At 41.6% G+C, this 26,331-nt stretch overlaps 1 long non-coding RNA gene across 1 annotated transcript in view; it reads right to left on the bottom strand.

The window, feature by feature from the left end:
* Positions 1-24,621, bottom strand: part of LOC139803329 (uncharacterized) — an 85,955-nt gene extending 61,334 nt beyond the window's left edge. The window contains exon 1 of the long non-coding RNA XR_011728970.1: positions 24,523-24,621. This is a non-coding gene — a long non-coding RNA (uncharacterized lncRNA). The remainder of the gene's footprint in view (positions 1-24,522) is intronic.
* Between the last annotated feature and the right edge of the window lie 1,710 nt (positions 24,622-26,331).

Here is a 26,331-nt window from a genome sequence, read left to right as displayed (position 1 = left end):
CTATATGTGTAAAGGAAACGTAAATCTGTCATCGAATGTACTTCTGTGTTCCCCTTCCTTCCCAACTGTGGTGTTCAAACACTTCATAAATGTTATTCTGTGTCCTTCCAGCCCACCTCACAGTCAAGGAGCTACTATTCTCATTTTAGGGGCAGAAAAATGGGGTACAGAGATACTATGTCACTCCAGGGTCACCCAAGAAGACTTTCTTAAGATTGATGAACCCAACCGTGGCTTCCTCAGCTCCCACACTATTATCCTTCCCCTCTAGAAATGCAAGTAAATACCTGTTTTTAAAAATAAGACACTGAGAAAACACACCAGAAACTCCTTTCCCAGTAGGGATAAGCCATTGGACGGGCAGCACCCTGCCCCAGAGAACGTGCAAGAAGCCTGAGAGGCAGATAAGGCAAAGCCTATCTGGGAGATGGCAATTACCTGGGTGGCACCAGTGGGTGCTGGAAGAGGCTGAGCCCGTGGGTGGGGTGTGGTGTTCCTAGAACGTGCTGGCTGAATTGGGAAAACCAGCCATGGCCTGAGGCAAAGCTGCTTATTGAAGCGGTGTATTTCAGGGAGGTGTCAGAGACAGACAAGCAGCTTGTTCCTCCCAGAACATGTCTGGGTCTGTCTCCACCCGCAGAAGGGATATAAAAGGGCAGCTGCAGTAGGTGGCTGATTGTGAGCAGGCAATACAGTGCAAATCAGACCTTCTGGGGTTAAAAAAGGCAAATGTGCTAGGAGCAGGAGGGGGGGGTTTCCTTGCATGAGGACCTCCATATTGCAGCCCCCTCCATTTGAGGATATGCCTTGCATTAACCTGCAGATTGCATCTAAACCTGGCTCCCAGAGATATAATTAATTAACCATCAAGTAACTCCATGTTTCCTGTAAAAAGGCAATCCTCCCTCTCAATTTTCCAGCCTCACCGTTGAGTTCTTAATTTTCCTTCAGCCTCAAAAGTTTGGAAAAAAAGAATTAAACCTCTCATGTTCTTATTTTTATTTGTAGTAATATAGCTCTTGATTTTCTGAAGTTTGGCTCATGCTGGTTAAATTTATAGGACTGACACTGATGGGGTCTTTTCACTTCACAGTGGGACTGAAAAATTACTTGTTGGGGCTTGTTCACTCTTGCACCATCAGGTGTGTGAAGCTTCCTTTGATGAGAGCTGGGGAGGGGTTAAAGTGGAAGAGGCGTTTTCTTCTCCCTGCTTGTTTAGGTTTGTGAATCTCTTATCAACCACCTGCACATCAGACTTGTGTTTATTGACTCTCCACCAGTCCCTGAGATCTGTAGCATGATTAACTGGAGGTGTGTACAAGGAGTGCAGAGGGTGGCTTAGGAAGGGGGAGGTGCCTGGGGCAAGGATGTAATGATTTTCTTGTCCCACTCCTGGAAGTAATGCACACACCGAGTGTTTGTACAGCATCCAGCACTGTGAAGCCCTGATGTGGTGAGAGCCTTCTGACTAATATATTGGGAGTGATGAAAATGACTGCTATCTGCTAATGAGAGCAGTGGGAATAAAAAATGAATCCTCAGTTTCATCATTTTCCAGGAATGTTCCTTCTGGCTGCCCAGAGCTGCATCTACCATCCGGCTGCCTTACGAGCTGCAACTGAGCATGCAGTTAGGAGAAGAGATGAAAAATGTGGTTCTTCAGCTCCTTGTTGTTATGAAAATAGTACATTTGGGTGAATGGTGGAGATGTGTTCTGTAACAACCTCATACTGATACTTTCTGAAAAACATACTGACAGGGGTTTCTGTGAATGTATTAGAGAGGCAGGAATATCAGAGCTTTCAAAGATCTGCAGAGATCAACAATAATAAAACTCAGGCAACATTTGACTGGAGACAGTCTTACACCAGAGCTTGGAAAATAGGTCTTACTAATGCTCTGTCATGATAGTAGCCTTTTGAGAGACTGTTCTTCTGGGTCATCTCTCTGTCATCTTTTGACTCACTTCTGTAGCAAAATATGGCTTTGAAGATGTCAAGATTTGAGGCTATAAAATTTAATAGAAAATTACTTGCTAGAACATTTCTCTTTTACAGGGGAGGACAAAGAAGAACCATCCTATATAAAAAGCTGTGTTGCCTCTGAAGACGAGAGGAGAACCAAAGCCATGGAATAAACCAAAAGAATCCACCTTATAAAAAAAAATTAAAAATAAGAATTATGAGTTTGAGTGTATCAGCAATCAGCTGATGCCACCCAAGTGTTGAGTGATATACTGAAGCACCAGTGAAGAATCAGTAATTATGTGTCAGAAAACTATGCAGTAAGTTTAATGTTGTATAAAAATATCTCAGCAGCCATGTAACATGCAGGACTTAATTACAGCACCCATTTGTGTTTGAAAAAGCAGGAGACAGAGAAACTTTCTGATTTGTTTTAAATTTAAATCAAAGGGGAAGAAATTTGAGATGTAATGGATGATCCTGTTATCAAATCATGTGCATATAAGTGTTCTGGTTTTATTTTCTTCCAGAAGCAGCTCCCACTGATCGTGATCATCAGGAAGATGCTGGGCCACAAATTTTCTAAGAAAGAAACCTGTAAACCATGGTGTATTGTTCTCAGAGCAGATTGGCCTTTGATCTCAGCTCCTTCTTCTGTTCTTGGAAATTAAGGTCCATCCAAATATCCTGGATGTATTGGTTACTTCAGCACAGTGACAGAGCACTGAAACAGTCTGAGCAGTGCTGGATGGAAAGGGAGAGGTGCATCAAAGCTGAAAAGCAAGATTGTGGAAACTATAAAAGAATTGGTGTTTGCTGACACAAGTTTCTCAGCAAGCACAGGCTCCATTTCCATGCAATCTACTAAAGTGAAGAGAAGTTTCATTTATGTTGTTGAGAGGTGAAATTTTGCAGTGAAAATACCTATCCCTTAGATTTTGTCAGAAATGGACTTTTAAGAAAAATAGATTAAAAAAAAGAAATCAGTCCTTAAATCTAAAATAGAAAATAAGAAGAAATCAAATTCAAACAGAATTTTGTGGAGAAGAAGGACTAACTAATATGGACATCCTTGGCTTTTTCTCATTTTTTAAAATCTCCTCTGAGTGCTGAAAGGTTAGCTTTGTACTTAAATAATTAAAGAGTACCACAAATCCACAAATCTTGCAATAACGAGATGCAAAGTCATAATGTCATAGAGCAGCTACTGTTTCTTGTATCAAGATGCTGCCTTAAATTAGAAAGACAGTGGTAGACAGCTTTGTCACTGCCTTTTCACCAATGAACTGTGCCTCACCTCTGGTGCAGTGCTGTAATTTCCCACAGAGTATTCCACTTTCTCAGCTCCATGAGCCACTATTATATTTAATCATATTGAGTCACTATACAATATTTTTCTTCCCATGTTAATGGCTACAAAAGCAAAAACAGAGTCTGAAGCTAACATTTTCCAACTAGACTTCTCATTCTGGAAACTTCAGGTTTCTAACTTGAGGGAACCTTGGACTGATTTTCTGAAGACGTGAGCACCTATGGCCCTATGTTGACCACATTTTCCAGCTGTGAGATGTCAAATATGTTTTCTCAATTTGGAAAGCTCTTGGCCTGATTTTTAGAAATTGCTGAACACCCAAACTCTGGGAAAATCAGGCTCCACTAAAGCCTCTGTACTCCTCTCCCCAACACTTGGTTTTCAAAGTCTTGGCACAGGGCTCCAAGTTATTGAAATCTCCAACAGAGACGAGAGACTGGATTTTCTGGAGCTGATTCATTACTTTTGCTATTTGCAGCATTGCATCTAAATACTTCAATACTAATTTGTTTTTATTAATAAGAGGTAATTTTCCCAGCAGCAAGCTGGCCAATACTTCCAAACCCTTTGGTTTTGTTCTTGGCTTTGTTCTTGGGCAAGTATCTACCAGGCCTCCAGTCAAGCAGCTCTACAATTGGACTTCCTCCCACTCTTTTCAGTATTTTCCTGGACAATGTGGGCAACACATTTCAGGATCATCAGTAATTGTCTTCTAAATATGTCAGAGGAAAACAACCTGAAAATACTTGAATAGGAAGATACAAATAAAATCATTATGATTCTTGTAGAACGGGCAAATAAGATCCAGCTCCACATTTGCTAATTTTGCAGGAGTAAGGACAACGCACTCAAAGTTCTGCAAACTCCTCTTGAGACATAGGAATCAAAATATATTTTGCTTCCTCACAATAAAAGTTCAGACCCAAATGTCAACAGTTGAGTATCAAAGCCTGAAACTTTCTGAGGCCATTTGAACTGCATTTCTCAATAAGAAACTAAACCAAAGCATTTTCAGTCAAAAACTATGGGATGAAGGACAAGTGCTGAGCTGGTGAGACCAGCCACATCAGAGGCTTCATAAAGTTTACATGCTCTGCACCTCAGAATAAATGGGATTTTCTGGGCAGAGCCCAATTCTTTCTTTATGGAAGGAGGTGTTTGAGATATGTAGACACAGGTACCTGCTGTTACATACACTTCTAGGTGACCTTTTGTGTTTTGCCTCATTTAAGCTCCACTTCTCAAACTAGAGGAAACCATTACACACTTTCCACTTTGTCTCATCACCTGCAAAGCCTGTTGATATAATCCAGAGTAAGTGGGCCACTGCAGGAGAATTTGGTGCTCAAGGAGAATGTGTTTCCTGTTCACTGAAGAGGTAAAAATGGAATCACCATTCTGACTCATTCAAGTAGCAAACTCCTCTGAAGATCACATGCCTGCCGAGCCAATGTTTTTTTTGGCAGCTCTTCATGGAAAGCTATGGGTTTTGTTTTGCCACATCTGTTCTCTCAAGTATATTTTGCTTCAGATGAGCCTGTTCCACCTTATGCAGGTCTTATTTTTCTTGGGGGGGGGAGGGGGTAGGAGGGAAAGGGGTTGAGTTTGAATATTGCATTTGCATTGTAACAGCAGGTTTTCATAGCAGAAAAAAAGTTCTCCCCTCTGGGCCTTAAACAGTATTTCCAGCTATTGTGTATACTCCACGACCCTTACACTGTTTCTAAGAGAAATTATTTCTTTTGCAGATGTTGAAAGGAATACGTGCACAAAGGACTCTGAAGACTTTTATAATAACTTGGGAGATGGGGCACAGAGATGTGCCACAGACAAATGGAGCTGAGAAAGAAGAGGATATTTTATATTGTGCAGAATATGTGCAGCTTTGAAAACCTGATAGACAGTGAGGGTGCTGTTTCAAGGAGCCAAGGCTTGTATGGCTGAGTTCAGAGGCCAGGCTGTGCCAAGCCAGCCCATTGTGTCACCCAGCAGGAAACAGAGAGAGACAGTTTACTGAAAGCCACAGGCCTCACCATTTCTTTGAAATATGATTTTTGTTTTAAGCAGCAGTTGGCTTCAATTGTCATTACTGGAATGGGGCACATTTTTGTAATTAGAAGGCAATTATTTGGAAGCTGCACACTAGTGCTTTAGTGGTGACAAAAGTGTGCATACATGTGTGTGACTGCACAAACTTTTAATAGTGATCCCCAGAATCTGGGTGATTTTTAGATTGATGTATTCCTCTGGTAAATTGTATATATATTTGGGTTTTTGTGCCCTCATCAATTCTGTGATTTGTAGTAGGAAAGTATAACCTGGAGGTTTTTTTCTCCTTTTTTTATCAGAAGTACTAACCCTGTAACCCCTTGCTTGATGGCTCATTCCCTTCTCCTTCACACAAAACACCCTTTCAACAGTTTAGCAGTGAAAACATGAGGCTCTCTCTTGGTCACAAGGTTATTGTTTTCATATCTCTTGGAGCAAGACCCTGGGACAGCTCCACTGACAAATTAGCAGTCCTGTTAAATGAACAATTATGTCAAGGCAATATTAATCTGGGAGCTTTGCTAGAGAGGAGAAAGTGCCTGATTTCAGGATAGGAGGAGGTGCTGAGAGGAGAACCTATGTGATCTCATTAGATAAATGGTGGGATCTCATTAAATCTTTAACATCTATGTATGTTTACATCAGCTTTCCCAGAGTAACGCCTGCTACTCAAAGATACCTGGTTTTTTTCACTACAAATGGGATTTCTTTATTAAAATAAATCCTGTTTGGTAGACACTTTTCTTTTTGTCTCAGAGTAGACATCTACACAGTGAATGGGTTTAGCTCCAAAACAACCTTTTAAATGACTGAGTGTGTTATTGCAAGCCTCCTACCACCTCCAGGCTCAGGGGCCTCAGGAGCATTCCCATGAAATTCTCCTGTTTTCAGAGTATTTTTTTGAAATGCTGATGAAACGAGAAGCTTCAGACATTCTTGTAACAACTACTCTGGAACAGAAAAGTTAGTGCTTGCCTTCAGTTTTCACAAGCTGGAGTCATCCAGGAAAACTGACACCACCAATATTTTCAGATGTACCCTCACAAACCCAAACTGCTGAGTTTCACACGGCCGCTCTGCTGCAGAGCTCTGCAGGAAGCGTGGGCTCTGTGCTTGTTGATTTACACATCAGGGGAAAACTGAGCTCACTTCCCACCTGCAGATCCCTGTAGATCCCTGTCCTGAGTGCAGTTGTGTCTCTTGGAGGCACCCGAGCAAAGCCTCTTGGCCCTGCAGGTGGTGGCAGACACTGTTACACCTGGCAGATCTCTAATATCACTCCTCACCTGCCAAAAAGAAGGGACAACTCCTGTTCTTCCAGGTTAGGGATGCAAACAAAGAAGAGAGAGGCCCAGAAGGGAAGGGAAAGGATAGGAAGACAAAGATGTCTGCTGTTGGACCAGGAACATATTTTCAATAGTCATAAGTCAAGCTGCATTAATTAATTTGCTTTATCTTGACAGGGAATTAGCAGAGCTACACGCAGAGTGGTTGCAAGATGCCACAGTGATATCTGTAACATAAATCCCTCACGTGGAAGTGAAGAGCCATGTGCAATGGATCTGAGCTTTTGGGCCATAGGCTGGCTTTTCTTAGGTGCTTTTTTCATATCTGCTGAAAGTTGTCCCAAAGATGCATGGATAAGCAAATCCCAGACTGAAGGCTCAAAGCACAGATATGCAGACTGAGGTGAAAATGTGTTATTGTGAGCAATGTGGTGGTTCAAAGGCAGTCTTGGTGTACAGGTACCCCCTTAAACTCCCCAATTTTTGGGTAGCAGGACTCCTGCTTAGGAGTGGAATGAAAGCAGGAAAAAGTTCTTTGTTTGTTTGCTGGGTTTTGGTGTTGTTTTTGTTTGTTTTGTTAATTATTATTTTAAATCTTTATTTGTTGTTTACTTTTTTTTTTTTTTTTTTAGTAAATCTTTGTTTTATGTAATTAGCACTCAGAAAATAAAGCCTGCCTCCAAACTTGTGTGTCTGAAGCTTTGAACTCAGCTGCTCCTCAGACACCCAGCAACATGTGCTGTAGAGACTTGCATCTGTAAGGTTTGTTCAGAGTGTGGCTGTTTTTTTGGGGTGCAAACCATGCCCCTGAAAAAAAAAGTCCACTCTACTGAAAATGCAAACCTCAGAACTGCCTGTGAGACAGGGCAGCACCTATCTTATCCAGAGGTACTTGGTCTCTTCACCATCTATACAGTTTTCTGTGCCACATATAAGTATGGCCTATAGACAGGAGCATGTTAATACCTATTTACCTATTTCAATACTTTGGCAGTCTGGGTTGTTTAGTTCCAATTCTTTTGTTTACCTCAAAATAAGATTAGAGCCAGTCTTATGTCGAGTGTCCCACAACTAACCCCTAAACTAATTTTTTATTGCCTTGAAGAGAAGGATTGAGAAAAATATTTATAGGCCCTGGAAGAATAGTAAAAGTTTGCAAGCATTTAGGGCTTTTAGTCAATAAACCTTTATGTGCCCTTCATGCACCCATTCAGCTCTGAGAAAAAGTAAAAAATAAAAAAAAAAAGAAAAAATTAAGGAGCACAATGGAATCGTGCTCTGACAGTAAGTCGAAAATCTCATAAATTCCAGATAAAACCAGTACCCACACACTGGAGGAGCCCATCTGTAGTCAGCCTATTGTACAAGCCCCAAGCCAGAGAAGAATTAGGATAGTTCATTCTTCTCTTCAGACTTATTTCTTTGGAGGCTGAAACAGAACATGGGATAACACTTTGCTGGTACACATATGAAACACTCTAAAAGTCCAGACCAACCCAAGCATGTAAGACAAAATGCAAACAAAAGGAAAAATCAGTGCCTCATCTTGGGAAAACAGAGCTGAGAGGCTGCAGGATGAAATGTCTCACAGAACAGATCTCAAGGCAGAGCTGAGAACCTAACACAGAGTGTTCTTGGTCGATCCTTTTGGTATCATTAATGCAAAATCTACTTCTTCAAGTGACTATAAAATATTCAGTGGCCTGACAGTCCTCGATGCTGCAGTGTTGGCTGTGTAAATGTTGACCTGTCAATAAATTGTTTGGACAGGCAGCCCCAGACCTTGCCCATGTGTTGAAAGTATTCTTTCACACTAAGATGCCATTTCTAGCACAGGACAAGCACACTCACACCACCTCTTCTTTAAAATTGGTCTAACTCCAGATCGAAGGAGGGCACAGTGTCCATTTCAGATGCCAAGCAGAGGGTATTGAGGAGGCAGTGGGCAGAGCAGCCACAGGCCCATATTTTGCAGCTCTTCACTGCAAGATTAATTTCTGTAGTTTCACTGGCTGTGGTTTGTCTGATCCAGTTACAGGCTCAAATATGATCTGATTCCTGAGGGAATAATTTTGGGGGTTTTTTTCCTGGATAATTTCTCTACTAAGCTTTGCACTCTCATTTGTCATTTGCAGTAAATACACTGGATTTCAAGAGCCATGTGCAATGGATCTGAGCAAGATCCATTCTTTGCAAGCCTGTGTTGGCTGACTTTAGCACCAACGTGAATCCAGCTGGGGGCTGGGTGAAAATACCTTTCCCTCTGGGGAGGGAGCTGAGGTCAGGCTGTAACACAGGACCCTGCCATGCTGAAGGTGTGTTTGCAACTTGAGATTCATTTCCTGGCCTGGTGGCAGAAGTGTGTTGATTGCAATGGAGTTTATATGCAACTTGGTCTGTGTAATCTGTGCTCTTCCCTGATGCAGAAATGGAAGAGGGTTAAAGCAAAACTCAAAAAAGGGCAGAACTGCAATGGGAAAGCCTCTCTGTGCTCTATACTGTCTGGTGGCTGAGGGAAAAACCTTGGAAGAGAGTCCTCATCTTTTTGAATTCATTGAAAGTGTTCCTGTAAAGTTGAATTAAAATTAAAAATACTGACTAGATCTACTCCAAGAGCAAAGCAGGAGCACATTTCTGGCCAGAAAGATGATGCATCATAGGAACCATCTTCTCAGGGATGATGATATTCTTCATCTCTAGCTATCCTTTTCATTGCAAAGAAGAAAGAAAACAGTGTGTGATTTTTTGGCTAGAAAAGCATGTCTGAAACTAAGAAAGCCACAGATAGCCCCTAAACAAAGTGAGGAAATTGGTGGATAATGACAGAGTGGAGCTCCACAGAAGCAGTTGAGCTGTTCCCTCTCCAAATTCTCACCATGAACAACAACAAACCCATGGGGGATTCTGTTTTCAGAAGCATTCAGACTCTTGAGGGTATATTGGGGCACCTTAAACCCACATCTTCCCTCATCAGGGGGAAATGTATGGATTTTTGCAAAAGCAGGTTTTTACAGTCACAGAGATTGCTCAGGGAAGCCAAGGTCAGGGTTGACCACTTCAGCAATATGAAGATTCTCTAACACACTGTGGTAAAAGAGCAGCAAGGAAAGAAATGCAATGGCAAGAGAAAAAAAGAGCATCAAGTATATTGGAAGCAGAAATACAAATAGAGACCAGGAAATTCAGAGAAAGTTGTGTCTTTCCTGCTTGTTTCTTCCAGACACAGCAAAGTTGTGTCTTAAAAGTGATGAATCAGGGACCACAGGCAAGGACAGGAGCAACAAGGCTCAATTGTATGACCTGAGGCACGGATGGGAAACTAGAGCAGAGAGAGGGAAAGCAGAGAAAACTGTCAGATTTCTGTGGGCATTACCATGCTGTGTGTGCTCTTCATAAAACATTTATCACGGAGGATGCCTCACTCCTTTGATTTGGGATTCAGAACCTCGATCAGATTTAGACCAGGCATTTTCTTTCTTTTTCTTTGTTCTCCATCTAATTTTCATTTAAATTAGGAAGAAATGCATCCCCCCAATATTCAAGCCCACAGAACAGATAGAGAACTGTATCACACATATACAGGTCCCTAGAATTTGGGCTTTCCTTGATTTTAACAGCTTAATTTGAGCAGCGATTAAAAAAATAAATGAACACTTTGCTCATCACAACAGCATTTACATGTGAGCACGAAGAAGTGCTTACTTATCTTGGCAAGAGCCAGAGCTGGGATAAATGATTCCAGCTGAAGATAGAATTATGTCTCTCGACTCCCAGCTAAATTTGAGGCCAAATACATACTCCCTTTTCTGCAGTAAATGTCCCTTTCCTGATCCTAACACATCAGTTCCAGCGTATATTGATGCAATCCACTGCAACAGCAAAATCACTATTGCTGTAATATTTCTCCCATAAAGTGCTGGATAGAGGCCCGATCGACTGCATCGGACAACAATTACCTCAAATCAAATTCTGTCTTTCTGGACAGTGGTGTAAATGGGGAGTATCTTCACCGCAGATCGATGGAGCCACAGCAGAGGCAGTCAGGGAGGGGGTCAGGGGTGTGTGTGTGTGTTTATGTGTGTGTGATAAGCAGAAAGATTGTGCTCATTTCCATTTTTGCCCAAGGAAGCACAAAACATTTCTGCTGCTCCCCAATAACCGTGCTGAAGGAAAAGCATCAGTGCACGCAGCAATTATGAACCTAAAAAGATAACCAGCAGCCACAGAGCCCTAATAAAAGCAACTGGGGCTCCCACCCCCACACATGGTTTGCCTTGCTTGAAGCAGAGAGCGTTTGTCCAAGTCCCAGAGGCAGTCAAGTGAAAGGGTCTCACCTGCTACCTGCAATCAATCCTTGCCTGCAGTGTCAAAGCGACCTCACGGAGGGTCACTCGGCAAGGCTGAGCCATTGCTCCCTGTTTGTCAGGGGGGATTGGTTCAATGCTTCCTGTAAGGGTCAGTGGCAAAGGCTGGCAGTAATTTTCAGCTAGGTATGTGGAGGGGGGGATGGAGCCCGAGGCACTGCTGCCTTCAATAAATACCTAAGGAATTTAACAACCCGGTGCAGAGCCCGTGTCAGTGGATGGTGATGATGTGATGGAGCTCACGCTCGATATTGCAGAGCTCTGTCATGAAACATCTCTGCTGCAGGGAGTGGCAGGGGCAGCCATGCCACACGGGCAGTTTGATAGCCAAATGCTCTGCCTCCTCTGTCGGGTTTCTCCAGACAATCAGGATCAGCACCCACTAACACCATCAGTGTTCTGGATGTACAATGCAGAGATGACTCATGCCGATGGAAAAAAAGAGGCCAGTGGTAATGTTCTGGCTAAAATTGGGCCACATCACAATACAGGCATTACTCATGCTGGGTCATTTCTTAAATATAGTACAATCATGCAATATGCCTAGGCCTACAGGGTAAGTCAGGGCTGCTTTGTATTTTTTAAACCTGGGAATTAGATTTTTTTTTTTTTTGGTAGCCTTAAAGGGCTAGAAATTTCAATAGATGTTTCCATTTTGCAGAAGAAAGGCACAATAACTACAAGAAGAAAAGGAGATTTTCTGGGCACAGAGCCAAACCAAGACACAGGTCACCTGGTTCCTATAATCTTCTGTGCCATAGACTCCCCATCTGCCTTCTGGCAAGTCATTTATTCTACCCTCATCCTTTGTGCTGCAGCTGTAAGTGGGGATAATAACACATCTCTACATCATAGGGCAAATGTGAGGATAAGCATGATGGTATCAGTGCAACTATTGCATAATGTGTTGGTGGGCTAGAGGGATTACTGGCCCTAAGCACTCCCTGTGAGCCACATGCCCTCTCAGTCACCATCTCTCTGGTTATTTGTACAGTGTAAAGATTAAGCTGAAATTTCAGCATTATCTATCATGGGTTTTACACATACCAGGACATTTTGCACAGTGATAGGATTGCAGTGTTACAAGTCTCCACAGAAAGTGAAAAATCAGCCTGGAGAGAGATGATGGGCTTCAGAAAAATTGAATTATAGGTTTTTCAAGAAGAGAAATAGAGATAGGAAAAGAAATCCTGTGCACCAGCACTCACTGCTTCTGACGAGGTTTCTACCACATTAGATCTGCCAGCAGAGCTGGTTGTGGGAAGGCGTTTGGACTTGTTTCTGTTCAAATGGGTTTAGGTAGCAAAAATGTCTGATCCTGGTAGCATGAACAAGTGCAATTTTGACTAAAATGGGTGTTGGATAAAAACATGAGCAACTCAGTGAGAAGACCAGACTATTGTTGGTGACAACTGCTGGTCTGAGCTGAGAGATTCTAGGAAGAAAGGTGGAAGTTTTCCTAGGAGCTTCCATCAAGGTTTCCAAGCATTCAGCACCACTTCTGAATGAGTTTTCCCTTTGCAGAAAAACTGTACTGCTTATGAGTCCCCCCATCTTGTAGAAAAAGCAAAAAGGAACAGGGATGTGAGTTGCACATTGGTAAGTGCACATTGATAAGTATGTCTCAAAGATGATATAAAGCCAGTGTGACACACAAGCTGATGAAGCCAGAAGCAATGCTAAATAACAATGAATTTTTGGCTTGCCTATAATAATTTAGTAAATTATGCTAAACCTATTTAAACAAGGCTTAAACCATTTTCAGTGTGTTGAGTTGGCACCAAAGTAACTTGATCCACTTTAATTTTATTTAATTACACCATTGTGATTTATAGAACCTGCTGCTTTCTCTTACAGACTTAGACTTCCTTAGCTCCATCTTCAAATTGGGTTCATAAGGCAAAAGGTCTCCAAAATACTTGGTTTTAATGTAAATTTAACTATGGATGCCATGGGAGTGGACAGCCAGCATCCCCCTGGCATCTCCACAGTACAGAGATCAGATCCTTAATGCTACACTGAGATTCTTTCCATCTGCACTTCACAGTGCTGATAACATCACCTCAAAAATATCCAGTCTGAACCCAAAAGGGAAGGAGATTCAATAATTCATGATATTTCATGCATCTCCATTCAGCATCTCCATTAGAAGTCTTGACATTTGTATTCATGGTTGAGTAGAGGGATAACTTATGAGTTCTCTCTTCTGTCTTTGTGAGTGAAGATTAATGTCATAAATGCTCAGCAATCATGTATCATAGATATACACACTTACACACACTCAACATGCATTATTTTTATCTTCTGTGATCTTCAGGAGTGACAGCACTTGAGACAACAAGGGAGAAAGCAGTCTCTGAATGTTGTCAGACTGTGCACAAACCAGGGGAAAAATTGTGTCATCATTTAGGCAATCTAAACAGTGGGCATACAGCAAGCCAGGGAGAGTGGTCTGTGTTGAAGCTGTCACACATGTGCACTATTTGATATGCTGTGTATAACTCTAGGGGCTGTGTCCTAAATGTTGAAACTACTCTTTGTGCAAAATGCAAAGGAGAGGAGAGGGAGAGACTTCACTGCTATCTTACTGCTCTCAGAGAGCTTGAGCCAAGTAGCACCCAAAGCCCATTCTTCCATAACTTAAAGAGGTTTGACTGAATTTCCAGAAGAAAGTGACTGTAGATACTGTCTGCCATGGCTTAATCACTGTGCACTGTGCTTCACCCCCTTACTATCTCCCATGCCAAAAGGCTGGGTTGTAAAGAACTGGGAATGCCAAATTTATACCATCTGGGGATTTTCCTAAGACAGATTTCTGGCTGCTTCAGATAAAAGTGGCTGAGCTCACGACAGAGCTTGCACAGTCCAGGACTTATTTCTAGTGAAAATCTATTATGAATGTTGTGCATAATAAACACAATTTATCACATAGCTCTCAAATTTTATACAGAGCTCTCACCTGTGAGCCTACAGATTTATAGATATTGGGATCAGTGGCCAGAAGGTGCCATGTAAGTGCAAATAGTTACAGTTGTTGGAAAGATCCCCCTGGAGTATCCAGTCCAGCCACATGCATTCCCGCAAATGCATAAGCAGGTTCAGTGGTTTGATACAAAAAAATCACTGCCTCATGGTGCCTAAGATGACTGATGTCTCTTGAATTATCTTCTTGACTGTGCTTTTCATCTTAATTAAATAGGTTGGCTGGACCATGCCAAGAGACTGAACAGGACAGATTTTTATTGCTCTGGCTAGTAACATCTATTCTAACACAAGTAAGTTCAGTGCAGCCTTCTCATACAACCAAGAAGACAGCTTGCTATGGGGTCTGATTGCATATTCACTGATTAAAACAATCTGAACCCTCTTTTCATCTATTCCCTCTAAGTTCCACACCCATCTTGCACAAGACAGCTAATTTTAGGCAGTTTAGATAGATTTTTATTTCATTTGCTGAACTGCGCAGATATTCCTTTGAAATGTTTGAGACAAAAGACAAGAAAACATATATTTAAAAATCATATTAAAGCCCTGTTCTTGCTGTAATTTTTATGCTACTTAGGCAAAGCAACAGCCAAATCTAGAGGTTATATATAGTAGCTGAGAAAGAGCAAGAGCTCAAATTCAAAGCATTCATCTTCAACTAGTAAAGGTCTGCTGCCCAAATACATTCTGGGTTTGCCTGACCCAGTGCAGTGTGAGGCAGAAAATCCCTGTCTCTCCTATGGGGAAGCAGTATGGCCATTCTGCTCTTTGCCCAGGAGAGCTGTTTCCACTGCAGATCATTCCTGTTGTCTCCCATGCCCTTTGGGAAGCTCCCACCTCCTGTCCCAGTGAGGCAGCCTGGCTGAGCAGCATGTTTTGACACAGCACTTCTGCAGGCTGGCAAAATCAGGCCCTTTGGACACATCACCTCTCTCTTTGATAGAGATGAGGGTATTTTAAAGAGTTTTAAGGGACACAAAATAAAACCAGGTGCCTGCAAACTGTTCCACGCCTCTCTGCGTGTCTGAGTTTTTTTCCTAAGGAACACACATTTACTCTGCAACCCAACACAGAAATACCTTGGTTCAGCACCCTGCTCTGAACACAATCTCCTATCACTCTTTCTTTTTCTCCCTGGAGAAATTTCGAAGCCTATTTGCCCACATGCCCTTGTGTGAGCAGGAGACATCAGCGTGCAAATCCCTCCTGCAACCAGGTCCAGAGGCTGTGAACGCTTTTTCTGCGTGAAATTAATTGAGCTCTAAGGGTCAGCAGGTTACGAGTAGGCTCATTATGACAAATGATTTCTGTCTGAGTAGGAAGACCTTTGGGGTCAGTTCAGGATTTGGCCTAAATTTTGTAATTACGCCTGCCTCAGGCCTTAAACAAACTAAGTGTCCCTTAACATGTGGAGGGAGGCAGCCCGGAGATTAAGGAACAAGCAGAAACAGTCTGGCTTAGTTTGGCAGGGCAGATTTTTAGCTGAATTTTGTAAATAAAAACCCTGACAAGCTCAGCAGAACTGAAGACAGGCTCAGAGCCTGACAGGGAAAGCTGTGGAGTGTTGAGGAACTCTTTATCCCTGCCGATGATTACAAGAAGTCCAGCTGGGAGAAGCTCATTGTCATTTCTACTCTGCCAGGGATGGACATGCTTCACTTTGCCAAAGCCAAAAAAGGACAATACACTACAAAATATGCAACTTGATTGTACATGGAGCTGTATTAGTAACTTTAGGACTCAGTTGGTGAATCATATCTCTGGCTGGCTGGAGGAGTAATGTGTCAGAAAGCCAGACCAGGTTCTAACATCAAATAAAGTGACTTACTCCTGTCTTTGTGTGGTTCTTTTCCTACTTAGATAGCACTGAAGGGCTAGGGGTGGGTATGGCTCCTTGTCCTCATCTCCACCGGGGAGCCTGACTGCTGTGTTGGGAGGTGGCAAGGAGAGGGACAGTATTGTCCTTGGGCTGGGACTCACCTCCTCTACCCTACCTCACTACCTTCAAGTTATTCAAAGTTAGGCAAAGCAGTTTACCTATGGAAACTCAAAAGAGGAGGGTTGGATACTTTGAAAGCATGATTCAACCTGTCCAGTCCACAGATGGGAAGAATCCACTTTGGATAATGCTTCTCTAGAGAAAGTTTAGACTACCTAAACCTTGAGGAAGGATCTTCAGATGAGGTGAGATGGAGGCACCCAGGCTGGTACACTTGAGACCCAGGAGAATCAGTGAACAAACTGCCCAGTTTTAGGCAAGCAAGTTGGGAATACTGAGCATGCTTAAGTGCCCCAGTACCATCTCACATAAAAGAGCTGCTTTCCAGTTATCTGACATTATGATCTTCTGCAAAAGGCTATTCCTTGGGCCCAGAAGGGGATGCAAAATGCTTCCTTGTGCAGCTGGCAAGATGGACATGGGTGGATGAAGAAATGAGCAATATGAGGGAAAATACATTCCTGGGAGTCTCTATTAGAGTACAGTACCTGATGGCTCATGGCCACATGAAATATCCATTCATTAGTCTAATTAAGTTGTATATGTATGCACATAAGACATCTTGCTACATCTTTAAATACCTGTGCAAGAAATTGCATGAATCACACAGCATATATCTAATCTAGTTTAACAACGTTCACTTTGAAAACATTATTGGCTCTGAGAGCTGAGCTCAATTATTAGGATTTAAGTCTGAATTTCTAGGACATTTACCTCTCATGTTCTTTCTCCTCACTGTATATTTAAGTTAGTTAGTTAGTTGCTTCTCTAATTCAAAGTTTGTAATGAAAAATAAAGTGACATTCAGGCATTTCCTTCGATATTTATTTGAAAACCAGGCTGGTCGTTTATTTGCAGCATTTCATTTATTAGTCTTTCTTTATAGTGCATTTTCTTCTAATACTGAAAAAGCACAGGAGCATAGGATTGGTTGGATCCATTTTAATTATTCATGTAAATTAAAGAGACAGAAAAATACATATTCAGAGAAAATGGTCTGTCTCTCTCATAACTCACCACTTAGAAAAGCAGAGTGGTTTTTTTTTTATTTCATCTTTTTTCAATGGTCTTTTATTATCCTTTATTGCACTCTGATCACCATGGACACTTAACCTACAGATGAACAGACTGATGGTTGTTTTTGAATAAGTCTGTAATTGTGTGTGTGTGTCTGTGTGAAATTTTTTTGCAGTGATTGCATGATTACACTCTGATCTAAAATGGCAACACAGTCTTGGAAGGGTTTTTAAATCACATTCCATGCAATTTTAGTAAACCCAAATAATATTAATGATAAAATAAGCTTAAAATATTAAATTTATTGTAACAAAGGAATTATGATTTTCTTTCACAAAATTTTATTCTTAATATGTCTTATATTTGACTTATATAAAGCTTCTTTTTTTTTCTATTTTGAGATCATTTTGGATAGTTCTTATATCTTAGAATTAACTTTTCAATCTCATTTTTGAAGCCATCAAATAAAATGTCAATTCTTGCACACACAGTGAAATGACAACTGTTAAGCAGTAAGAGCCAAAATAACCCAGAGAATGCTCTGCAAATATGCCTAGGACCTTTTTCTGTGAATAAAGATGATCTCAGTTGGTTTTGGGTTTCTCAGAGAATGCAGTTAATAAAGTGGGGTGATCCTATTTATAGCATCTTCCCTGCACAGATTCATACAATGATGTCCAAGGAGGCTGGACTCATTTTTGTTTTGGTTTTCAAAAGCAAGTCATAAACTTAGGCTGGGTATTAAAGTCCCAGAGTGCTCAGGATAGGATTCAGACTCCTTTCTTCCAAGACAGACGATGAGGAGATGGAAAATGTGAGGCATGAGGTGGGAGATGAGCATGTCCTCCAGCCCAGCCTGGGGATAGTGCTGTGTTTCCTTTTCTGAGTAGAGTCTCCCTGTGGTCTTTGGCAATAACCTGTGCCCAGATTTTTAGAACTGGGCACATTCAATTGCATGTTTCATTTGCCCATGTAATTACTGTAATTGTGACCACAGTTGTGGTAATTGTTACATGCAAACAATCAATTAGACATCCAGGCAGGAAGATGGCACTTCCTCTGCTCCAAACAGCATTTTCAAGGATACCTTGCTAGCTGAGCACCTACAGCACCATTGTGCACCATGCTCTTTCTCTGGAAGAGGATTAGACTGTGTAGCCTGATCAGTCATTTCCCTTTAGTCCCCCAAAATTCTGTCTTTTGAAGACAGTGATGGAGATGGAGATTGGTAAATACATCTTGTTTGTGATGTGCCAACACTTGAAGCAAGAAAACAAACAAAAATCACCAATGAAGCTGTTAAGGCAGTAAAGTCTCTTATAAACCCAAAGGAGAAATTGCTGCCCTGGTTACATATAACGTGCACCATGTACCCCTGGGGTACCCTGCAATGGTAACAGAACTCCCCAGGGGATTGTGTTGTTTGCTGACCTGCAGCCAGATCTGTCACACTGCAAGTGCTCTTCTACACTGAAAGCTGTCTTGGTAAAAAATAGCATCACTGGGTTTCAATTTATGGTCTCTTCATGATCCATTATGAGATGTGTTCAGCTTACAAGTGAAAACAGTGCTGGGACAGGGGTTTAGGTTTTGCTGTGGTTTCCCTCTGTCCTGACTGCCAATCCTGTGAGCTGGAAGTGGAGCTGGAAGCAGCCTGAAACGCTCGCTCCTTCGTGTGGAGTTGCTTTCAGTCAAGTTTTTTATAGGTCAGATCATATCCTCAGGTTAGGCCCCCACAGTCCCTAATCTTTTTGTTGCTCCTTTAGTTTCATATTTATCAGGAGGATTTGAACAAGTCTACATGATGGGAGTTCAGCATCCTGTGATGATGCTGAAGGGAGAGGCTGTGTGCCTGCCTTAGCCACACTGCTGCATCAGGGTGGGCAAGAGATAAAAAGTCTTCATTTTTAGTCATGAAAGTGGAATGGAATCAAGTTACATAGAATTCTATAGGATAATCTAAAAATGCTCATCTGATGGCAGACTTAAATTCTCTCTATAGGCTATTAGATTAAGGATAGAATGCTATTCCAGAGCTTTCCCTGACCCCAAAGTCATAGAGGAGCTCTGATTGACTTTCTCTATCTTTGGATATTTTCTTTTTGTCTTAACTGAGAAGTTTTCCAGAGGGGTGAATGAGACATAATTGTATCCTGAGGAACACAGAAGCTGAAATCTTGATCTCATGTGATTGTTCCAGTGACAGACTTTGAATAGAACTGGGCAGAAGTTTACTGTATTTTTGTTAGTGCTGACTTTTACCATAAAATGTTATTTCAATTATAAAGTACTTTTTAGAGAAAAGGAAAGAAAGTCCACTCTGAAAATTAGGAAAATAATTTTTCAGAGCACAATGATGTCATGTCAGTCAGACTTGTGTTTCAAAATAGACTTTATGTGAAATAGTAGAAGATAGAGAGGCCAAAACCACTTCACTCAAATCAACTCAAGTATATCAAAACAAAACATTTCCACCAATCCTTACGTTTCGTTTGTGAAATGCAATTTTGCAAAATTACAGAAGATAATAACCTAGGTTTTTCAGACACTACTGAGATAAGCATGGCATTTTTAACATGTTAACTGGTGATTGTGCAATTTGTTCATTTTGCACAGTACTTTGAGATGCATTTGAGTAACTTGCAGTATGCCATGTTTTGAGATACTCTTTGGAATATGGATCATCACTTACTATGTTTTAAGCAGAGCTCTTGCCCCATAGTACTGAAAATTGCTCTACTGAAAAAAGTCCAAAAGTATTGTCAGAAAAGAAAAGAGCTAAAATGGTAGGGGAAAAAAAAAAAGATCTAGAGGAAAATCAACTAAAACCTTATAATTAGGATAATAAGCACAATAACCAGTGATGTCAACACACTCTGTTGCTACAATTAAGAGCCTCTCAGGAAGAGTGACATGAAAAGGAGCAGGGATCAATTACACAACCCTAAACCCAGTGGGGCTGGGGCACCCTTCTGCTCCGTGCTCAGTACAAGGGACAAGAAGATCCTGGGCAGTGACAGAAGGGGAGAAGCTACTGAAGGAACCCCAGTCCCCCAGAGAAATGTACAAATTGAGAAAATATCCACCCACAGCTCCTAGGAGCCCTTTCCTTAGCACTGGTGCTTCCTTTAGCAGTCACCTCTTCCTTGTCCCACTGACTGCTCTTGCTGCATGTTTTAAGGAGTCAGACAAAGATGGGTGGTTAAAAAAATCTCCTGTATTGTCTTTCAACCCCTTGCTCTCAGAGAAAAACAAAAGCAGAACTTAATCTTTTGTTGTTGTTGTTTTTTATTTTTGTTTCTGGAGGTTTTTTTTCTCCTTTTGAAAAAGGGATTCCTCATCTATACTGCTCCTTTATATTCTAACTGCCCCAGCTGGAAACCTTCTAGGCCTTTTTAAAATAGGATTAAAACCACAGTTTTCTGCATTAGCACAGCTCAAAAGGATAACCTCAGCTCTTTTCTCTGCCAGCCAGCTTTTTAATCCTGAATCACATGTCACTTCAAATTATGAATATGATTTTCCTGTCCCCCTCGGGCCTAAATTTCACCCAAGTAAATCCTCTCATTCAGCAGCCAGAGAAACGTGTCAAAAGCAGTGATCTTCAAGCACTGAGAGTGCTCTGGGAGAGATCAAACTGTCCCAGACTGAACTCTCTGAGTGCCAGGCATCTTTTCCCCTCCTGCTCATTGTTGTTGACACCCTGCATCCCCCTTTCCTTTCCCTCCCAGTCTAAAAGCCTGAGGTGTCAGGAGAGAGAGAAAAAATAAGTCCCTGCTTAATTCTAAGTATTTCTGATATTGATCCTTTCTGCACTTGTGGGGGCAGAGGGAGAACAAAGGCACATGAATGAACTGGTTCTGGGTAATGACAAATTAAACCACCTGATAAAGCACTGCTTCCTTTCATCTCCTGGAGCTCTCTGTTGATATGATCAGCAGTCAGAGGAATGAACTGGCTTAAACAGCCCTGATTTCTGAGCCAGCCAGCTCCATGTGCTGCTGTTGTGCCCCATTTGAAGAAGGGAGCTCTTCCTCCCCTGGCTTTTTCTGCTTTCTGCAGGTCCCCCTCTTCCAAACACAAACTAACTTAGAAGATCCTTGCCCCAGAGAATGTGCATTTCCAGCCCTGGTCTACAAATAAACAGATCAGAATTGTGCCTTGGGTAAATATCATAAAATCTGAGGCTCAAGCCTAAAATCAGAAATCTAGAAATCTACACGTTGGGTTCTGGAGGTATTTGACATTAGGTCTCCTTGAAGAGACTTTCCCAGACCAGAAGAGCAAGTCTCTTTAGGGGGACTGGACAGGGCTGTGTTAAGCTTCCTCCAATATAGTCTCTTCCTCTCCAAAAAGATCTATATTATGGGTTTTTATGGGCTCCTTTTTCAATTTGTCTGTGGTCATTGTTTTTGCTTGCTGCAATGGTAGATCCTGTATCAAAAATCCAGACAAGTGGCAATGCTTTGTTCCTGGGAGCTGTGCAGCATATCAGTACATACAGAGCTCTGTCACAGCTGGCTGACTGCAGGAACAGAGATGTTTGGGTTTGCTTCCAAAGGAGCTCTGGGGTTAGAAATAATACCTTTGCTAAGATCTTCTCAGCACCAATCCCAACATCTGATTCCATCTTTCCCCTGCAGATAGTGGAGACACAGTTCTGGTTTGAGGTTACCTCCTTGGAACACATTTTTCTACACGTTCTCTCTTTGTCAGAAAAGGGTTTTGGGCGTGGTTTTGTGTTTGAATTTTCTTAGGAGTTCTCCTTCCTCATAGGGCAGGAGGATAAAGATAGAGCTAAGACCCCATGGAAGGTAGAGAGGACCTGAAATGACAATGTGCTGCAAGTCCCCCACATCCACCCCATGTGGCTGCATGGCTGCAATGGTGTGGCCATTTCCCATTTGAAAACCAGTCAGAATAATGTTTTCCTCCTGCAGAAGAGCAAATACAAATGTGGAAAGGGACTCAGAGGGCATGTTTATCACTCGTTTACCTTCCCACGGTGAAGAAGCCACAGGAGTTATTACAGAAACCTCACCTCTCAAAACATTCCCATAGCCATGAACATGCTACTCAACAACTGCATATCCTGGGAAGATTTCTTCTTTGCTGGAAGATCAGCACTGATCTAGCCACTGCCTGTTGATTTTTTGAGTTCCAGCAGCAAAACAGACACACAGTGGTTTGCCAAGAGAGGTGGGCAGGAAACATTTTTTCCAATCCACAAGCAATTCTCAGTTTAGAGTTTTCCCATCCTAATACTGAATGAAAGGGAGAAAACTGAAACTGAAAAGGATTCAGATCATACCAACCAGATAATTTTACTGAACTTCCCTTCTTTAACATTTTTTGTTTATACATTAAAAATATTTTCTTTTAACTTCAAAATGTCTCATTTTTATTATAAGTCACAGCTAATTCGAAAGCAAAATATAATTCTTCTTTAATTCACTTTCCCTCCCAAAGTAAGACATTCAGATCACCACCTGTGATTTTCATCAACTGGCATTTTTCAATTTAAAATAATTGCCAGAAATCCCAATCAGTATTCATGGCTCAGTTAATGACTGCCTTACTTCAGCCTAGAGGTGGCAATGGTTTAGTGACTGCTGAGCTGCGTGTACAGAGTTTGTAATCCCTTAAGTAGTGCTTTGAGGCTTCCAGTAGCTAATATATGTCCACCACCACAGCAAGGAATAAAATGAATATTGCCTCCTTTATCCCTTTATGTTTAGTATTACAAAAGCCTGTAGCACTGAATTTCCAGAGTGGTAATTTTTTTCCTTTCTACTGTTGGATGAAAAATCTGTTTGTCTTTGCTCTTGGCACCAAACTTTGTGAACATTTCTAAAAGAAACAATGAAAACCCACTCATGCTCTGCTAAATCAATACTCCCAGTGCCTCATTCTCCATTGCCAATGCACCTTGTATAACCATTCACCACTCTGCCTGAGTGGCAGTTTGTGTCCCTTTTGCACTGGTGGAAATCACTAAACCAGCTGCAGAGCAATGGGGAATCAAAGCTCTCCCTTACATGCCAACCTGAGCATCAGCTCTAAGAAACACAGGGCTGAGGATGAGCCTTCATCCCAAGCCAGTGATAAGCTGAGAGGATCAAAGTGAACAAGATAAAATGACAGGTGTAGCCTTTCCACACAACAGGGATAAGTCACAATATTTCTGCACAGTTGGTTCCTTAAACACAGAGACAGACTGGAGAAGATGTGGTTGCAGATGGTGTGTGTAAGAGGACATAGACTCAAATTTGACAGTCACTTTGTAAATGAAATCCTGGCTGTGTCATCTCCCTTCAGGTCTATTTGCTGCTGCAGAATACTTTTCTGTGTAAAAATACCAAGTTTTCCAAAGCCTGATTTATGATTATTCTCCACTAAAGTCTTAAAAACACAGAAATTATTACAGCTATTTGTATCTCATCTTGGCATCATTGTTCCCCACTGCAGTAAGTGGAACTATCTTTTCTTAAAATGCTGGATTGGATCCATATTCTATTTATGACATCTGAGGACTACTCTTGTGTGTTTTATAGCCTGCTGTTTATGAACCATGTGGGGGGATAAAAAGTGCAGAATCTGAAAAAGTGCAGTAGTGTCATCATAATCTTTTTTCTTTTTTTTTTTCCCCAAAATAGTGACTCCCAAAGGCATCTGCTTTTTATACCTTTTCAGCAAAGTAGAGGACAAAAGCAAAAATTAAATCTCTAGTGGATGGGTATTTGGCTTCTCTCCTAGGCCAAAAAGCCCATGGCTCAAAAAGGCAACTTCTTTGTGTTCATTTGTTGTCTCTGTAGTTTAAATTCAGGGAGAAGGAAAGTCTGGTCCTGGGAATGAAGCAGTGAAGGAGGCAGCAGGTATCTGACAGTGCTTCCATACATTTTAATTCTATCTCTTTCCTGCCTGTTGCAATATGAAAGCTTTATGCATGTACTTCACACATTGCTGATTTCCATCCGCATCCTAAAGAAGCTCTGATATATTTGTCCTTTACCCAAGAAGTCCCTGCAGTGGAAGCACTTGTTTCCCAAACATCTATAGAATACCGGTCTGAATTGGGTGGGTTTCCAGATTTTTAAAAATCTGAGGAACCAGTTTCCAGTTTATTATTTGTCAGTGATGCTTTATTCTGTGGACCTCAAATACTTCCTTAAGGAAACTAAACCCACTTCTGTGTTAGGTGGGCAATCCTGGGTGGTAGCAGTGCCAGAGGGAGAGGATGTGTGATAAATGCTGGTCTGACAGGCTGTGACAGCCCACTGGAAGGCACACACAAACCAGGTCAATGAGAGTGAAGGCACTTCACTTGCCCACCTCTCACCCTCTGGTGGACCACAGCTAAACAGTGCAGCATCTGTTGTGCACTGCTGTTGACAACATTTTATCCAGTGACTCACACAGTGGCACTGGTGCACACCCTCTCACCCATGGTGCTTACCACAGGTTTCTAGGCCACATCCTCCAAAGAATGAGAGGGGAAAGTGTGAGGTGCACAGAAACCATTCCTCCATATACAGACTGAGTTTACCAGAAGAGGTGAACAGAATCCCTTTGCTGTGGTGTGTCACATGGTGCAGTCACAGCCTACCCCATCATCCTGACCAAAGCTGTGTCCACCTATGTTTTCCCTTCCCATGGACACCAGGTTGTCAGGAACACAACATTCCATAGAAAGCAAACAAAGGCTTTAAGGGAATTCACCCTCCCACAGTCTTTTGGCACTAAAATCAACTTATTGATCAGTAATATATTTCTTGATACAGAAGAGCTCTGACAGCACTCCCAGTTTGGAAGACACTTATTCCTGCTGTTAAACATCCCCCACTGGTGAGATGCTGCTGAGAAAAGGATGTTACCAGCCCCCTGGTGCAGACAATAAATGAGGAGATGAGGAGACCATGACTGCTATTTTGTGATGGCCTTTCACACATTGTGCTCTTTCTGATTGTGGTAATCATTAGCATCAGCTTCCACAGAGGGCAGGAAGTTTAGTTTATACACAGTATAACTACACTTGGGGGTAGTACATAATATTGTAACATTATGAAGACATATGAAGGAATTTCTACTACACTGAAACACAGAAATCTCCTATATCCCATAGGAGGGGACTTGTGAGACAATGTCCCTGCAGGTGGAGAACCACTCCCCCTGTCTAGTGAGATCATGAGAATACAACTGCACTCTTGCTCTCAAGCCCATCTGGTGTGTTTTGCTGAGATGGAACAACAAAATACTTGTGTTTGGTTATTTTCGAGAAAAAGACCAACAATAACAGAAAGCAGCGTGGTTTTGTTACATTATTTGTGTAATGGCTTAACACTCAATGTGGCATAAGCAGCAGTATCACAATGTTAGCCTCACATCAAACAGATGGCTAGGGAATTATGATATCTGAAAACCCAAGGCATCTTCCATTTCTAGATGGAAGTTAATAATATAGGTGGTGTTGTATGAAGGGAAGAGACTTTGCTGAAGTGAAAAGAGCTCTGGGGCTCAACTAGTCCACAGGGTCCAATTCCCAGTTCAATTGCAGTCCTTTCCTCCCCTCTCACCACAGACATCTGGTGTCATTAAAAGAGAGTAAACGAACTGTTTTCAGAGCTAGCTCCCCAACATTGCGTATGTAACCATATGTGGTAATATAGAGCTACATTAAAAATAAAAAAAATCCTGCTTATTGAAGACCAACATTTTTTTTTCCAGCTTCTCTTCTCAGTTCATGTGGTTATAGGTTCCTGTAACTGCTCCCATCTTTTGAAGTTATTTAATTAGATGCAGTGGGTGGATTTATTAAAAGGTCTTGACCACTCTGCTCTTTAGATAGCCTTGACCTCATGTCTGACTGTGGAAACCATCCAAACTTTAGCATCTTTAAAATGAAACATAAAAATTCCTTTTTCTCTCCCTGTAGTATACACATTGGCCTTACTCCTGTTGCATCAGCATGGACAGTTTCTGCCCCAAAAGGGCCAATAGAGAATCAGTCCTATGCAGAATATGTTTCAGCAGCATTAAGCTGGGAAAATTAACTGAATACTTCATACATTATTGATTTTCCTCTGCCTTGGATGGAAAAGGCTGGAATAGTGTAAATTGGAATAAGTTCTCAGCAGCTGATTGTGGCAGGACTAAGGACTGTGCTCATTAATTCTTTGTTCAAATAAAGAGAAAGACAGAAAAGCATGACAGAAACTATGGGTGAGAGAAGAAACGGGGCTGAGCCAAACCCTGCTTCCATTGCTGACATCAGAGGCTTTCTGCACCATTTCTGTGAGAAGAGCCATCTCATGCTATTTACTGAGAACTTCACAAAAATGGTCCTGTCACAATATGT

This window comes from Heliangelus exortis, chromosome 16 (genome assembly GCF_036169615.1).
Source record: "Heliangelus exortis chromosome 16, bHelExo1.hap1, whole genome shotgun sequence".
Lineage (NCBI taxonomy): Eukaryota > Metazoa > Chordata > Aves > Apodiformes > Trochilidae > Heliangelus > Heliangelus exortis.
Note: the sequence above shows the minus strand (reverse complement) of the source record. Positions and strands in the feature narration are given on the sequence as shown.